This window comes from Sceloporus occidentalis, unplaced genomic scaffold, assembly GCF_023333645.1.
Source record: "Sceloporus occidentalis isolate IW3139 unplaced genomic scaffold, rSceOcc1.0.p SCAF_7, whole genome shotgun sequence".
Lineage (NCBI taxonomy): Eukaryota > Metazoa > Chordata > Lepidosauria > Squamata > Phrynosomatidae > Sceloporus > Sceloporus occidentalis.
The window spans coordinates 2,640,234-2,653,303 of record NW_028316987.1 but is presented as its reverse complement, the minus strand read 5'-3'; the positions used below and the strand labels follow the sequence as shown (position 1 = coordinate 2,653,303).

At 41.2% G+C, this 13,070-nt stretch overlaps 1 pseudogene; it reads right to left on the bottom strand.

Annotated features, from left to right (window-relative positions):
• Window positions 1-4,778: 4,778 nt before the first annotated feature.
• Window positions 4,779-12,130, bottom strand: LOC149309026 (goannatyrotoxin-Vere1 pseudogene; annotated as a pseudogene).
• Between the last annotated feature and the right edge of the window lie 940 nt (window positions 12,131-13,070).

Genomic DNA, 13,070 nt, shown 5'->3' with positions numbered 1-13,070 from the left:
AGGGAGACAGTGTTGTATCCACGGATTCAAGCATCCACGGCTTGAAAACGTTCAAAAAAAATATAAATTCCAAATATCAAACTTTGATTTTCCATTTTATATAAAGGATTCCATACTTCTATGCCATTATATTTAATAGGACTTAGGCATCCACGGATTTTGTTATCCACGGCGGATCCTGGAACCAAACCCCAGCAGATAACAAGAGCTCACTGTACAAGACACTGGTCTATGGTGGATTGCCCTTCCCTGAAGCCAGCTTGTTCCTCTGCAAGTATGTTTTCATGTTCCAACCAATCTGTGATTTTCCATTGTAAGTTTCTTGCATAAAACTTGCTGATCGTTTTGAGGAGACTGATTGGTCTGTAGTTGCCAGGATCATTCTTATTTCCATTTTTAAATATGGGGGCAATGATAACAAGCCCCCAATCCTTAGGTGCTCGACCATAGTTGCTGATACAGGTAAAGAGAGATGCCAGAATAGGGGCTCAGAATTCTAAAAAAATTTTAATGGCTTCAGAAGGTATTAAGTTTTCCCCTGGAAGCTTCCCCATTTTCTGTTGGTCTATTAGTTTCTTGATCACTGTCTCAGTCACCAGAGCCCACCTTGGGAGATTCTCTATGTTTTGGCTTGCAGATCCATTTTCAATATAAGAGTCCTTATATAGTTCTTGGAAGTGTTCCTCCCAGATCCATGGGGGGATGACAATCCATTGTAGCTGTTGGATTGCTTTGGGAACTTGATATAATATGCCAAAATAAAGTTGAGTTGTTGGTTTTGGCTGCCTGGATAAGTTGTGCCCAGTTATTTTTATGGCTTCTTTTTTCTTGAGCCCTGGCAGTTTTTCTGCCTCTTATTCCCTCTCCCAGCCACTTTTTCTCTTCTCTGCAAAGAAACACTGAGGAGCAGAGTGAAGGGACTCCTTTCTCCCTGCCTGCCTTCTGGTTCCAGCATTCCCATCCCAACAGCAGCTACTCACCATGGAAAGGAGGTAGAAAGATGCAAAAACAGAGCTGGATATGAAAAGCCTTACCCTGCTGCTAATGCCTCTGTCAGTGGCTCCCACAATCCAAGGCTTATATCCTTTGCAGGTGGTTAAATTAAGAGGGGGGAGACTCCTCCTCCACTTTCTCATTCATTCTCACTGACATCTCATTCATTCATTCTCCCTGCTATCATTTCCTGATCAATCCAATTCTGTATCAGCCACTTTGATTACCTCTCAAAAGGAAGCTACATTGCACATGCTCAGAGAACGGAGAAAGAGAGTGAAGAACTGGATGAACCCATGGGGAACGTGTCTGAAGCATGTGTGAAGAGCACTGACAGCTATAAGAAGTTCTTTGAGCCAAGGCTGAAACATGTGAAAGTTTCAATTGCGATTCATGCCAGAGATTGATAGCATTTATAATGCCTCTTCCTTCACTCTTCTGAGCATCAGTGCACTGTGGCTGAGGATATATCCATAATTATAATACTCTAATACACATTTGACATTTGTACATCAGGATTTTAAAAAATCTGTCTAAAATGTTGTCTGTTTAATTGCATCTCTCAAGATCCCACTTGTATCCCCATCACATCCTTCAGTCATATCAGTTTGAGGTTTCTATTTCTTCCCCTGTACAAAGTCATGCACATTTTCCATAATATGCATTTTACTTTGTGTAACATATACATGTTATATACCTTTCCACCCACATCCAAGTGTGTTTGAATTTTTCTTTTGCATGTATCTTTCCACCATTCATATTTTTAATGTATGGAGGAATTCATTTGTATTTTATTCCTTCAAAATATGCCACAAGCCTTCCTCATATTGTGCCTTCCTCAACCTGGTGCCCTCTCAAATCTTGACCTACCCACTTTATCCCAGACCATTGACCATGCTGTTTAGGACCAATGGGAATTGTAGTCCTAAACAGCTGGAGGGTGCCAGACTGGGTTATGGTGCATAGATCATTGCCAGATTAGGCATCTGCATGTTGCTGTCATATTTGGATCTTAGAAACTCACCCATGAGCTATGCTCAATTCTGCCTCTCTTTCAGTGATAGAATTATATAGCACTTTAGATGTTGTTGGACTGCTGTTCCCATCAGCTCTAGCTCAGGATTTCTGGGTCTTTCAATTCAACAACATCTGGGTGACCCCAGGTAAAACATGATGGTACAGAACATGCTTGCAATATCCCCCAGGAACAGTGCTTGGTAACATTATTAATTAATTTATTAGTTAATTTAAGTAATGATTTTTGTAAAACATTTTTTATGTTTTTGTTTAACCAACATTTGCAAATTCCTTCAAAGTTTGAAATAATATGATATTTCAAAATGTTAAAGTTTTAAAATCCCAGAACTGGTAGATACATTCCGCCCAGGCTGTGCAAGCTTAAATCTTTTAAGTCTATGTTTGGATTCCTTTATTCAGACTTCTTAGTGCGAAATTAAAATAGCCGCTTTTCAGTGGGTGAGCGGAAAGAAGCTGCTCTTAACAACCAATATGCTTGGAACAGCTGTACCCATTGTCAATTTGGCCCTTATCAAAGGGGGTGAGTTTTGTTTGGATTCATTTTTTAATTCTTTCCCCAAATTTGCAAATTTCTTCATTATTGGGATGTGAATAACATCATTTTTAAAAAAAACCAAATGTAAGAGAAAGCAATTGTAATGGATTTTCCTATTGCTAATTTTCCCTGGGCTGGTTATGGAAGACTGTTCCCTTACAAATTTATGTATTTGGTGCATAAAGATACTACTTGTTTCTTCATGGCCTTGCTTTGCCTCTAGTTTCTGTTAGCACTCACCACTTGTGTTTGCTGATAAAAGGGAGAGATGTAGTACACATATGTTCCTGTCCAAAATGTAAGTAAATCATGCTCCCAAGGAGTCCATCATCAGACCTGTTGCCACAAATACAATGTCTCCAAGTGCACAACAATTTGGAGTAGCAATAGCAATTTGTATTGGTTTCACTCTGGAACCAAAGACAAGCCTCTCTCTATCCCAAGGTTAGAATTGATCCAGGGTAAAAATTACAGAATTCCTTTGTCTAAGGCCATTTTTTACCTTAAGCTCAAGACTATAGGTATAGCACTTTGGACAGCTGCTGCAAAGTCTGGAACAAGAACAATAATGAGAGCTGATTCACTTCTTTACTGACCTGGGCATTCCATCTCAGACTTTACAACAGCAATCCTTGAACAAAAAACAAAACTATAAAGAAAGATTGGAAAGAGAAACAGCAGAATTTGTGAAATTGTCAAAAGGTGTCTTTAGGGGAAAGGTGATATGGCTCCCTGAGGAACTCTAGTGGGTCAGATTTGAACCACAGAAAGGCTATTTCCAGCCTAATGGTCTTTATCCTTGGTCTAATGCTACAGCCAGTCCTGGCAATAACCTACACTCTGCTCTGTTTGATATTTGTTTATTGCCAGTGGGATGTTCCACACTATTTTGATATAGAAGCAAGGCACAGCATCATCACCAAATGAGTTTAAGAGCATGAGCTTCATAAGATGTCAAGGGCAGAGCTGCAAACCCCATGATCTGTATCAAATAAACATGAAGAACATAAGGTCGGTATGCCTATTTTTTAAAACATGCCAGATGTTAATGTTCACCCACCTTGTTCCTGTACTTGAAGGATATCCTTTTCATGGATATGCTTCACTGTTGGAACATTGGAATGAAATGTTCACTGTTGGAACATTTCTTTAAAAAAAAAAAACCTTGAAAAAAAGCCTGAGTAAATCAGGCAAATCTAGTCCTGTTTCCTTCTAGTCATCCATGTGCTTACAGAAAGCCTACAGGAAGGTCATGAAATATTTCTTCCTCTCTACTTTGTACACAGGCAGGCAGGCAGGCAAAATGCATTGCATTCAGATCTGGATATGAGTCCTACTCATTTCAAAGAACAAATGAGAATTGCCAAGATCCTCAATTTGGCCCCCATTTTTAATCCAAGCTAGAGAAGAAATCCCAGATTACCCAGCCTCTCAATACTGAAAGCTTCCTCTTCTCATCCCTTTAAACTTGACTTAACTTGCAGATCCCAGATCCTGTCTGCCCTGGAAAGCAAAGCAGGCTCAGTCCTGGTTAGTACTCGGATGGAAGGTCACCCACAGATACCAAGTGCTGTAGGCTATATTCCAGAGGAAGGAACTGGCAAAAGAAACCTCTGAGTATTCCTTGCTTACGTAAAACCTATGAAATGTTTGAGGTTGCATTAAAATAAGAGGCAACTTTGAGGCACTTATACACATATACACTTATACACATATACAACTTATACACATACACAACTTCTGGTTCCATTGTGCAGGTGAGGAAGGTAGACTGGAGACATTGAAACAGGGATAAATGAGGAATCTTCTCAATCAGATGTGGAAGGGTTGCAGGCAGTCCACACCAGATGGAAATGGACACATATCAGATGTACTGGGCACTTAAAATCTACATATTTATTGCACAGCCTCTGGTTCCTGACTTACCTCTTTCAAATTGGGCAAAAATTCAGAATTTAGGCTGATTTTACCACACTGACTTTTGTCTCCAAACTCTCCAGTGTTGAATTCGAGCCCTGTACGTCACTTTGGTGGCCATTTTTTCCAAACTGGAAAGAGGAAGTGGCTGGTCCATAAACCTGCCTGATTTCAGCGAGGGCTGAAACTCCCAGATGCCCTCCTTTCCCAGGACATATCCTCCATTTCTCCCTTTTGTACAGGAAGAATTCCAAAACGTCCCTCTCTCTCTGCCATCTCCCACCAGCTGTTCCTTTCAGAGGCTGCAAGAGGAGGAGACAAGGTGCGTAAGGGAAAGAAGAATGTATGTGTGTCTGTCTGTCTGCTTGTCTGTCCCTTTAAGAACAAGGCTGCTTCCCTCTCCTTGGAACTACAAAGGAACCATGGGAAATCTGGAAACAGGGAGAATCCTGTAGATGGTTATCAGATGGCTGCAATTATGCAAAGGAAGTAAATTCATGAGCGAACTGGAAATGAAAACACGGCCCTTTTCCAAAAATGCCTATTCCCTGATTCACCTTACTTTCTGTTTGGTTTCTAAGCTGTTTGCATGCAGTGTCCTCTGAAAAACAATTGCCCTAGAGGACCCTGCATTGTGACCAGTTTAACCTTCCAGTTCTCCCTATGTGATAAAGTCCATTGGGGGTTGAAATAAATTCACCATTGGTTTGCCATATTGTCTCTCCACTTTTCTCTGTTTCTTAACTAGAAAAAGAACCTATTAAGGAAGAGGGGATAAAACATTTTGGGATTGGCAGTATTACATATCCAGCTTGGTGTAGCTAGCATAGTGTTGGACTAAGACACTGGGAGACTAGGGTTCAAATATCCGCTCAGCCATAGAAACCCACTAGGAGACCTTCGACAGCCTCAGAGGAAAGCAAGGGAAAACCACCTCTGATCAATATGGGTTCCCATAGCAAGAAGTAAATTGAAGGGACACAACAAATGTTAGGAGCCATCAACTGGAAAGCAAAAGACCTGATCACAAAATAATAAAGATCATCCATGCTGTAACTGGTCTTGAGTCTTAATAAGGATGTTTGTCTTGATGACTCCAGGAAGCCCTACCATCCATTGCAAATGATTTAATTCCAAAATGCCAAGCCATTAAATGTTCATTGGAAGCAGTTACTGATTTTCTTTTAAAATCATCAGTGTGAGCTCTGGTGGAAATGTACTGAAGTGCAGGAGATATCAATTGTCTTGTCTAGGAACATACAGTAAATACCATCTACCCATAAGTCTTATTTTTGCTGAATTTCTTGTAATCCCAAATGTCATTCTCACCCTGTTCCAAATCAGTCTCAGATTGGGAGAATTTTTTTTCCTCTCCTAATGTGGAATTTTATGTGTTTTTGTGTGCCCCCCCCCCCCCCCATATACATTTTTTACAGATTTAACTCATCAGATACAACTCTGCACATTTTTCAAAAAATACCCATTTTTTAGGCATCAGCATTTTTAAAGGAACACATATTTTTGCATGCATCTTTGGTTAAAACACATCTCAAGCCTCAGAAACATATACATTTCTAAACTGAGATGTACTTCAGCACATTACCAGTTTTGAGATATGTGATATGGATATGTTTTTAGAGCAAGGATCCAAATACCATAAAGGCACCAGATCCTGCCTGATCTTAGAAACCAAGCAGCATCAGCCCTGGTTAGTACTTGCATGGATACTAACTCCCAGTGTCTTAGACCATGAATACCAGATCCTGTAGGCTATATTTCAGAAGAAGGAACTGGCCAAACCAACTCTAAGCATAATAATGGAAAGGGAGGGATACATTACAGTCAAGACAGGATGCAGTATAAATCATGATTTATTCAGGCAATCTAACAGTTATTTGAAGTAGGAGGAGAAGGAAGGTGCAGGCTGCGTGAGAGATTAAGGCATTCTTGGCAGAAGGACATCAATGAACCTTGACTGGAAGAGGATGAAGAGACCAGCAGGATGAAACAGTGGCCAGGATCCATGGTGGCTGCTTTTTCATGGTCCATTGAAGAGATGTCCCTGAAAGAAGCAATGAAGGAATCCAGTAAATGCTGCTAGCAAGATATGTCACAGCTTTTCCAGTCCTATGTTGGACATAGGTATGAAAGCAGGCCTTTGGCTTTATATTCAGAGGGCTTCCTATTATCTTCTAGGCAGTGGTTATTGGTGCATTTGAAGTCAGTGGATGGGTGAAAAAGCAAACAATAAATGCAGCAGAAGTCAGAGTATAACAGGTTAGGCCTTTTTAGTGGCCGGGAATCTACCTAGGAAAGGCCTGCCGGAAGAGATCCGTCTTAACAACTTTTAAAAAGCTGTTTAAGGTGGTAATGTGATGGATCTCATCCAGTAGGCCATTTCATAATCTGGGAGCAGTAGCCGAAAAAGTCCCCTGGGTGGTAGCAGACAACCTCGTTGTTATAGGTTGCAGCAAATTCCTCCCAGAGGACCTGAGTGCGTGGAGTGGATTATATGGAAGGAGACAGTCCCAAAGATAGGTTGGACCCAAGCCGTTTAGGGCTTTAAAGATGATAACCAGCACCTTGTACTGGGCCTGAAAACTGATTGACAGCCAGTGACGCAATCCCAAAATCGGTGTTATATGGTCTGTTCTAGTTGTACCTGAGACCAGCCTGGCTGTCATGTTCTGTACTATTTGGAGTTTCTGAACCAACTACAAGGGTATCCCCATGTGGAGTGAATTACAGAAATTGAGATGGGAGGTTACCAGCACATGTACCACAGATTCAAGGTCCTTAACTTCCAGGAAAGGGTGAAGCTGGCATATCAGCTGAAGCTGATAACAGGCACTCCTGACCCAATTAGTCATCTACCCAATTAGTCATCTGGAGCGATGGATCAAGGAGCACCCCCAGACTGCAAACATAGTCCTTTGAGGGGAGTGTGACCCCATCCAGGACTGGAGGTTGTATCCTATGCCTGGGTTTGGGGGCGCTACCGTAGGTACCTCTGTTTTGTCTGGATTCAATTTCAATCTGTTTTTCCTCATCCAGTCCATTACTGCTTTAAGACAATCGTTGAGAGGAGGACACCATATGCAGTCAGAGCTGAAGACTGAGACATGGGGAAATATATTTGGGTGTCATCAGCGTACTGATAACATCCCGCCCCATGGGCTGCTAGAATTAATGCAGTTTGACAGTGCTTTAACTGCCATGGCAAATGGCTATGGAATTTGGGGATTTGTAGTTTTGTGAGATATTTAGTCTTCTCCGTGAGAGTGCTCTGAGGCCACAACCAATTACATATCACAGGATTCCATAGAATAGAGTCATGACAGTGCAAGCAGTGTCAAACTGTTTAAAAGATTGTTCCATGACCGAGAGTTTATTTCCCTTATCTGTCATGGCCAAATCCCTTCCAAACTGAAACGGTCTTGTAAACTCAGAAGGGGAAACACTGGCCATCTTCCAACTACTCTTACTTTGGAGGGGAAGTACAGAGCCTATCCATTTTTAAAACACATGACAATTTAGAAGGGGAGAAAAAGAGAGAGGGAGAAGAGCTTGCCACTATGTCGAGTGGGCCAAACACATTTGGCTACCTAAGGTGAAGGATCAGTTTTCTATCCCACACATAGAAGCTGCTAGCTGAACCTTATGTCAGTACTGATGTTGGGATAGTGGTCATACCTGATAGAATCAAGACAGTTTGGACAACCTCTGTGGCACACCTAGCAATGACTTCCAACAGAAGGACAAAGTCTCAGGAGAAACATTCAGGGGTGTGCCAACTTCTCTTTTGCTGCTCCAGATTTCACTCTCGCAACCCAGGGTAAAGGAACTAGCCCATGCTTTGAGATCTTCTGAGGAAGCCATTCTTCCTGCCCCACTACCCTCACAGGAACATCTGGTGGGAACATGGGGGAAGGCCTTCTCAGTGGCTACCCCAAGCTCTGCAACTCCCTTTCCAGAGATGTTAAACTGGCACCCTCCCTTCTTTCTTTTGACAGACAAGTAAAATCCTTTCTGTTTAAACCAGCATATAATGGTTGACTATATAAGGCCGTTCCCACCAAATAATGTGCTGGAGCTTGATCATTGTTGTGCTGTGTAATTTGGCCACTTTCAGTCACAAACTAGGGAACTGTCAAGATGATGAAGATGGTGGTGGTAATAAGAAGGAGGAGGAGGTGGAGGAGGAGGAGGAGGAGGAGGAGGAGGAGGAGGAGGAGGAGGAAGTTTATTTATATTTCCCGCCTGTCCCATGGATCGAGGTGGGATTACACCAATAAAATAATACAATAATACTGATACAATCAATAAAATACTAATACTGAATTGACCAACATTCCTATTAGTTATCTAAAATAACAGTTCATCAAATAGCCAACAGTCATAGTCTAGAGTGGAACATTGTCATAGCCTTTTATATGGAGTCTGGTGGATAAGCCCACCGGGAGAGATCTGTTTTGAATGCCTTCTTAAAGGCCTCTAAGGTAGTGATGAGATGGATGTTTTTTGCTATCTATTGCTATGTTACATTTGTTTATTATTTTATGTTTATTGTTATTGTTTATTGCTATTGCTTTGTATTTCCCTACTGTTGTAAGCCGCACGGATTCCCAGTGATTTGGCGGGATATAAATAAATCCTAATATTATTATCTCTTCCAGTAGGCTATTCCATAATTTTGGAACCGCAGATGTAAACGTCCTATGGTAAGTTGTTATTAACCTAGTGTTATGGTGTTCCAATAAATACTTCCCAGATGTTTTGAGTGTGTGGGGCAGATTATGTAGGGAGAGGCGTTCCCACAAGTCACTTGGTAAAGGTAATAACCAACACCTTGTATTGCACCCAGAAGCTGATTGGCAGCCAGTGAAGAGATTTTAACACTGGTGTTATATGGTCAAACCTAGATGTACCCATGACCAATCTGGCCGCCACATTTTGAACCAACTGAAGCTTCCAAATTTGGTACAAGGGTAGCCCCAAGTAGAGTGCATTACAGAAATCTAAACGAGAGATTACCAGTGCAAGTACCACTGCTTCAAGGTCCTTTGGATGATGATGATGATGATGATGATGATGACGATGATGATGATGCACTGCTTGGACTTACCATGATCTGTCATTGTGGTCATTGTTGCTGCTGCTACTGCTTGTCTCCAAAAATAAGTTCTGACATCAAGGACTCTGAACTGGATCGCTTGTTATACCTTGGTGGTAGAAGAAAGCTTACTTTTAGACAGCTTACTTGTCTTTAATAGAGTTCTTTCAATAAAGCCTTAGTTTTGTTCCTTTGTGTGTGTGTATGTTGTGTGTCTTCAAGTCTTTCCAATTTATGGTGACCCTATCATTTTATATACTGTATATACTTATGTATAAGTCTAGAAATTTAAGTAAAAAAATTGACCCAAAAAACCTTAGTCAACCTATCCACAGGTCAATGTAAGTTTTGTACCTTAACTCTTATTAAAAACAGGAACTATCCCCTGGTGAAAGGCAAGAGTGTAATCTGTCCTAGAAGCACTGATCTCCCTCTCTGCTCTCTTATCCATCCAGCCTTTAGTGTGAGCACAGTTATACCTGCTGGAATTTTGTAAGTTCTTCAGCATTGTTTTCCTTTGTTTCATCTTTGAGATCCTTTGTCATATGCCCCTAGGTTTTACCCTCAACTTATCCATGGGTCATATCAAAATCCATAATTTTGACCCCCAAACCTGCCTTCGACTTATACATGAGGTCGACTTATAGTCGGATATATACAATATATATATTGTGATAAGAACTGTCAGAGGAGGTTTGTTGTTGCCTTCCCCTGAGGCTGAGAGCATGTGACTTGCTCAAGGTCACCCACTGGGTTTCATGGTCTATAGAGTTGAAGTCCAATGCTCAAACTACTATGCCATGCTGGCTCTTTTTTTAGCCATTGCTATCTTTACTCCTAGATCAGAATTGCTACGTACTGCACATACACACACTTCATCCTCTGGTACCATGATTAGTAGTTTGGGAGAGTGTTTTTTCTAGCAAAAACATATTATTGTGTACTATTCCAGTTGTAATGGATCACTGAAGGTCAGTTTAGTCTTAAATGGGTCACTCTCATGATAACAGACCACTTCATAATTGATCATTATACCACAACAGATTAGTCCACAATGATTTGAAAAGTAACTTTTCAGACTATAATTCCCAGAATCCTTATAATAGCTATGATTGTGGAAACTGTGGTCCAAAAAAGGTCATTTTTTGAAGGACTGGTAGTCATACAAATTGACCATTAGAAAGTTATGCTATTTTTGCCACTCATTATTAAGTTCAGGAAGACAGAGCATGGAGTGGATAAATGGCCTATAAGGAAGTTGTAGTTGAAATATTTTCTATTAGGTTCAGAAGGCATGGATGTGATGTGGCCCTTCCATAGTCTAACAAAGCTATCACCACAGCTTTTCCATACTCTCAACATGAGCAGAAGGTGGTGAGAAGTTTGAGAAAATGACAGGGTGATACAAGGAACCAACATAGAGAAGTGAGCCCGTGATAATAGCCTCTTGGGTTTGGTTTTCTAATTAGGTTTCTAGGAGACGAGAACTAATGGGCTGTTCCAAGCAGCCTACACTAATGGAGAAGGTAGTTAACTGGGTGTTTTACAGCTGGATTCTTCATTTGCTCCCTAAGAAGCTGCAGGATTCAGCAGTTTTTGGAAAACAAGATGTGCAATCTTGTGCTCAGCCCATGGTTGTACTGAAGAAGGCTGAGAAAATCTCAGGGGGCTTTCACAGCAAATGAAATGCTGAAATGTGCTCCATATATAACTGAATTTTAAAATCAGGTACAGTGGAACCTTGTTATACGCTGGGGTTTGGTTCCAAGATCCCCTGTGTATAACAAAATCCATGGATGCTCAAGTCCCATTAATATAATGACATAGCAAAATGGTGTCCCTTATAAAAAATGGAAAATCAAGGTTTGATATTTGAAATTTATACTTTTTTTGAACATTTTCAAACCATGTATGCTTGAAGCCGTGTATAAAAATCCGTGTATAAGAAGGGCCGACTGTATAATATCAAAAGAGGATTCTTAGTGGTTTCTTTTCAGCTTCCAGTATGTGCAAGAAAACTGGTGGTCTCCATGTCAATGAGGTGGGAAATCTGCTCACGTGTGCATGTGAAGATTTGGATATGTCATGAGAATGCATGTTTTTTTAGACAATAATGCTTGGTAAGATGAAGAGTGCCCTGCAAGTGGATAGACTCAAAACAAAGAAGCCATCAGATTGAGTTTGCAAGACCTGAGCATGACTGTTGATAACAGCGTGACTTGGATGTCTCTCATGGAAAAGGGCTCATAAGTCAAAGCCAACTTGATGACAACTAACAACAACATACAACTCACAAAAGAGCATTAACAAAACCCACATGCAACTCAGCCCAGCCAATCCACATACCTAATCTTTGTCAGCAGGTGAATGTATTGCCGAACACGTGTGTGGTATAGTTCCCATTCTTCAAGGGGAGCATATGGTGAAGGAGGCACTGGCGGTTGAGGATAGGCATTCACTAAGGTTTTCAGCGAGAACAAGGTGCACAGGGTGACAGCAATCAGGAGAGACCAGGGCTTTGTAGATATTATCATCTAGAGGGAGACAGAGGAGGAGGAGAAGGAATAGATTAACAGCCAGGTGAACATCCAAAGCTAGCCTTCCACAGAAAAACCAATTTCACCAACATGGTGAAATCTCCCAAGAGTACCAAAAGCATGTGAGAAAAGCATTTGTACATGAGTATAGATCTGCCTCATTCAGGTATGGGGAAGAGGTGGCCTGCTAGGTGTTGCTAGACTGTAGCCTCCATCATCCCTCATCATTTGTTGTGTTGGTTGAGGCTGAGAGGGATTGTAGTCCAGCAGTATCTGAATGAAACTTTTGTGACACTTCAGATGCTGCCAGACTGTAGATCACATCTGCCCTGACCCTTGGGCATGCTAGCTGGACTGATGTGAACTGGAATCCAACAACCTCTAGAGAATCAAGGCTTTACTGGCTTATATGCACTTCATGCTACTATGAAATGACAGGTTTAATGATATGTCTTCTTTTCAGTGGCTAGGTAGATTTTTTTTTCCTTTTTGGTCTGTTCAAAACTGTATTGTTAATGTTCCTAGAAACAGCCTGAAACTGAACTAAACAGCAGGCTATAAGGTGCAGATTCTGAAGGGCAGCCACTGTAGTGTGGTGGTTAGACAATTAGACTGACACCGGGGGAGACTGAGGTTCAAATTCATGCTCTTCCACCCTTTTTTCAGTGAATTCAAGGGAATGTACACTGAAGTCAGCTTCAGTGCGTGCCACCATGAATTCACTGGGGGAAAAAGGTGAGTTATAAATGTGGCAGATACCTAAACAAAATAAAGTAAGGATTGGGCATTTGAACACTGAACTGGCCCAAGTGTGACAAAAAGGGAAATCTGAGTTTAAGAGCAGAGTTCAGTGGAACTCCCCCACCTTTCCGCAGACACAGGATCCCATCTGATTTGGAGGTTAAGAATGGTCACCACTTGGATGGGAGACCACCAA